The 4,865-nt window shown below is 39.0% G+C and overlaps 1 long non-coding RNA gene across 1 annotated transcript in view; it reads left to right on the top strand.

The window, feature by feature from the left end:
- LOC116672323 (uncharacterized) overlaps positions 1 to 4,567 on the top strand; it is a 10,796-nt gene extending 6,229 nt beyond the window's left edge. Inside the window, exon 3 of the long non-coding RNA XR_004327528.1 lies at positions 4,512 to 4,567. This is a non-coding gene — a long non-coding RNA (uncharacterized LOC116672323). The remainder of the gene's footprint in view (positions 1 to 4,511) is intronic.
- The last annotated feature ends 298 nt before the right edge of the window (positions 4,568 to 4,865 follow it).

Below are 4,865 nucleotides of genomic sequence, written 5' to 3'. Positions count from 1 at the left end.
ATCCTCATTAATCTTGAGCTACATCATGTTTTTATTTGCAAAACCACAAGCTTGATGCTCATTTGGTCAACAACTCCGTGATTTACCAAGAAAGCAGAAATTCAAAAGTGACGACGTGGAGGATGACACCCACGACCAGACTTCTGTCAGTTTGATAAAATGATAATGTTGATAAAACTTTTATAACACGACAAAGATTCAGCGGAAGGATATTATGATAAAATCCCTGCAGCCATCTGTCGGAGTAATGAAATGGCTGGCGCTGGCAGAAGTTCTGGATGGCCTCTCGCTGTCCACGAGGCAGCATATGCTGCGCTCCGGAGTCGAAGGCGCAACCTTTCCACTGCCGACAACCATCAGCAGCCTCATAATCATCAAAACCTCATCTGTTACATTCATAAATCCCACGCCGGTCTGGATTCTTGAGGATTTGCAAAACCGAGCCCACCATATGCTGCCATTCTGCACACGCATGGTGTTGTGAACAAAGACAGGGACATTAATTAAAACAACGGCTTGCTGGTTTGATTTGTGAGACCTGCAAATATCACAGGAAACAACAAATGGAGCCTTTTCTGCTCTCTGTTGTTCTTCCAGGAGGTATTAGGTTTGGAGATGGAGTGCTAAGCTACCAATTCTCCCGGCATAGTGAGATTAACAAACTCAACTCCTTGACGAGCAACACAAGCAAAGCTTCATTGTTACTTTCCGTGCTTCCTGCCGCTCACGTTGACTGTGACTGTGTAAAACTTCAAACGCCTGTGAGACTCAAAGTAATTCTGGATGCTGGCTTTCAAGAGCTAATGGGCAAGATATTAGGGATGTAGTAAGGTGTGTGTGTGTCTCTCTCTCTCTCTCTCTCTCTCTCTCTCTCTCTCTCTCTCTCCTCTCTCTCTCTCCTCTCTCTCTCTCTCTCTCTCTCTCTCTCTCTCTCTCTCTCCTTCTCTTGGGTGTGTGTGTCTCTCTCTCTGGGTGTCCTCTCTCTCTCTCTCTCTCTCTCTCTCTGGGTTGTGTTGTCTCTCTGTAGGTGTGTGTTGTTTGTGTGTGGGTGTCTATTTCTCTCTCTGGTGTGTGTCTCTGTGAGTGTGTGTGAGCGTGTGTTAGGGTAAGGGGCTAGTTTGACTTGATGTGGTGGTATCCTTGGTGTGTGTGTGTGGGGGGGGGCTGGCTGAGATGCTGTTGCACCAAGCAGAGGCAGTTTCAAGGATTACTGTCGGGCGGAAAAGAGGCAATTAATCTCAGTCTTCAAAATGGAATACAGCTTCAAGGCCTTTAGGATCCTTTGGAAAATGATAAGCTTCTGTTTACTAATTTTCCCATGTTGTCATTTTGACAGTGGTGAGTGTGTGAGAATATGTGGCAGATATCCAAACATGCATGTGTGCAATTCTGGGTTATTTAAAAGCAGGTTTTAGTGATGAACCCCAGTTTTTTTTCTCAATCAGACACGCACCACAGTTTGTTTGATTTTGTTGTGCTCATTTTCAATTACAGCGGCTCGAGCATCCGGGGCGCTATCAGTTAGGACACAATGTTTGATCAGAACTAAGCTCTGCTGACATTTGAGTATTTTTTCTATTTTTTTTTAATTTATTTTTTTACTTGTGTCCTTGTCCTGCTCCGTTGTCAGGTCAAAAGCAGAAGAGCTCCTAAAGTCTGCACGACGTGTTGTAGTGCCAGGAAAGATCAGGTTTGTCCACAACGGAGTTTTAGAGAGGTTTTTTTTTTTTCTTCATGAAATTTATGAAATCTGCCGTCAGGGAGGTCAGGTTCTGGAGAGTTTCCAAGCACTGTACCTGCCTGACACCAACGAGCAAAACAAAACCCCAAATGTAGCTGTACATCATTTCCCTCCCGGCTGCAGAACTCAGCCTGATCAGACCTGGCATCTTTACCTTCAGGAGATCCACAAACAGTTTGCTCCCATCTGTCTGTGCAGATCTAACTCTCCTTCTATCCGCCTGAAAACATAAAAACTACAAGCGGAAATAACATTAAAATATGTAGCTGGAGCGCCGGTTGAATTTGTTGGTATCTTGTATCATCAAAAATAAAATAAAGATCCGTCAACACACTATTTGCTGTAGTCAAATAATCCAAATTGTACCAATGTTTTAACCAATTCTTCTCACTTTTTTTGCATACAAAAATTAGAGCTGGGCAATACATTGATATTATATCAATATTGAGATATGAGACTAGATATCGTCTTAGATTTTGGATGTTGTAATATGGCATAAGTGTTGTCTTTTCCTGGTTTTACACTGAAGTGATGTCATTTCCTGAACTTACCAGACTGTAGTAACTGTTATTTTTCTTCGCACACTTAGTCATTATATCCACATTACTGATGATTATTTATCAAAAATCTCATTGTGTAATTATCTATACTCTATAATATCGTTGCGATATTGACATCGGGGTATTTGGTCAAAAATATCGTCATGTTAGATTTCAACCCAGCCCTAACAAAAGTATAATATGATGACATTGCAGTATATTTTCCTCTTAAAAAAAATAAAGATTAAGAGATGTTGATATATCTGTAAAACAGCTCTTAATCTTAGACACGGTGAAATAAGAAATAATATTTCCAAGGTTTAATCCTGATCTGCCCATTCATACAATAAAAGTGTTTTTAGTATTTCGTCCTTGGAGTCCTTTATAATAGGGCTGGGCGATATGGAGAAAATCAAATATCACAATGTTCTTCACCAAATACCTCGATATTGTAGGGTTGATAATTAGGGCTTTCAGAAATATGTTCACATGGAGATTTTTGATAAATAATCATCAGCAATGTGGATATAATGACTACGTGGGTAATAAATGAACAGTTAAAACAGTAGTGAGGAAATGACATCACTTTACTGTTAAACCAGGGAAATCCTATTTCATATTATGACATCCAAAATCTAAGAAGATATCCAGTATCATATCACGATAAAGACATTATATCGATATATTGCCCAGCCCTACTTTATATTAAAATATGGCTCATTTTAAATTAATCTTGAATTAATTTCATTGACATGCATTTGCCAATGAAATGTGGCGACTGGCTAACTTTTCTTACCCTATAAAATTGCACTTGACTGTTAGCTTGTAGCAGCTAGCAGAGCTATATCATAGGACAGTGGTTCCCAAAATTTTTCAGCTCAAGACCCAAAAGAGAAATTTAGTGTCTTTCCGGGACCCAAATTTCCGGAACAAAACCATGAATTTAAATGTATATGAAGTATATTTATTCCATTATAAAACGTAATACAAAACAAAAAAGGTCTCTATTCTCTTTCTGGTCTAACCCTTTCTCAACTCGTGTTCTTTATCCCTCCCACCCTCCCTCAGTCAGACACCAACACTTTTTTAAATAATGTGCTGACTGAATTTAACGAGATGTGTGTGTCTGGTGAAGATATCAACCAGCTGATCGGTTCTAGGACGGTTTTTGAAAGTGCCATTCTGAGGTCAAGCTGAGAATAATCTGTTTCTGCCATGGCCGACCCATTGGGTCCCGACCCTAAGTTTGGGAACATTGTCATAGGAGAACGGCGTGTGGTGTGTGGTGTGTGTGTGTGTGTGGTGTGTGTGTGGTGTGTGTGGGGCAAGAGACCTACTTTACATGTATTAATCCATCATCCTCTCTCTTGTAACTTAAAGCCTCCCACATATTCCATTTTTGATGCCACAATAGCGAGACACTAAGGTTTCCCGCCGATATATCTGATGTTATCTGCCGATATTAGGCATTTCCAGATCTGTCGGTAACTGCATTCATAATGGCCGAATCACCCAAATCATTCATAATGATAAATAATAAATGATTCTGATAAATGAATATTTAAAAAATTAAAAACGGACGGCCAACCATGTTATGACTGTTGGTGTTGCATAGTCTGTCCACCAGAGGACGCTCTACAACGTCCCTTTTGGCAACACTTTGACATTTATTTATTTAGTCGATATCATTGGCCAATAATAGGCAATTCCCCGAATTATCATATCAGCCTTTATAAAGGCCGATAAAAAAATAAATTAAAATATAATCTTTTTGTTCAAAAGACTAAGTTTCATATCTTAAGTTTGTATTTTTATACATTTTATTTATCAGCACTGTAATGTGTTTTGATGTTCTGTTGTGACAAATTATTATCATATTATTTTAGTAAGAACTCATAAATACAAATAACTAATGGTAGGGAAATCTGTTTATGTTTTGTTATGCGTTTCTGGATTTTTCTTTTTTTTTAAATTCATATCGGCCAATGTATCGGAATATTGGTATCGATATCGGCCTTAAAAACCCTTTATTGGTCGGGCTCTAGCTGTCTCTCTATTAAACAACCAGACTGTCAGAACTCAACAGATAGTCCTGTATCCGTAGCACTGTACGTTAAGGCTGTCAGCAAATATTCCCCATTTTTATATCTGCAAATTGTAAAACGACAAACAAGTAAGTGTTTATGAAAATCAATATTCGATAGTGAAAAGGAAAAAAAGAAAATGGAAAGGTTGAGGACCCGACCGGGGCCAGTCCCAGACTGATGGAAGCATTAATGTAGAGCCCAGAAAGAGTTAGGTATAGACGCTTCAGATGAAGAGTGGAGAGATCCTTAAAAGAACATTTTTAAAATAACGCAATCTTAACACTGCAAGGAATATGCCTGGAAAATAAGTCATAGATATTTCATTATTCATTATTTCGTTCAAAGAAACACAGCAACAGAGGGAACAAGCTGCTGGAGAGAAAAGCAAATCAGACAGACACACATATTTTACTTGCTCAGGTGTTCTGGCAAAAGGGTAATGAGCGATATGAAATATATACATGACATTACAGTTCCATTCACACCTGGAAATCTTTT

The sequence above is a fragment of the Etheostoma spectabile genome, chromosome 22 (genome assembly GCF_008692095.1).
Source record: "Etheostoma spectabile isolate EspeVRDwgs_2016 chromosome 22, UIUC_Espe_1.0, whole genome shotgun sequence".
Classification (NCBI taxonomy): Eukaryota; Metazoa; Chordata; class Actinopteri; order Perciformes; family Percidae; genus Etheostoma; species Etheostoma spectabile.
The sequence above is the reverse complement of the archived record's forward strand: the minus strand, read 5'-3'. Positions and strand labels throughout refer to the sequence as shown.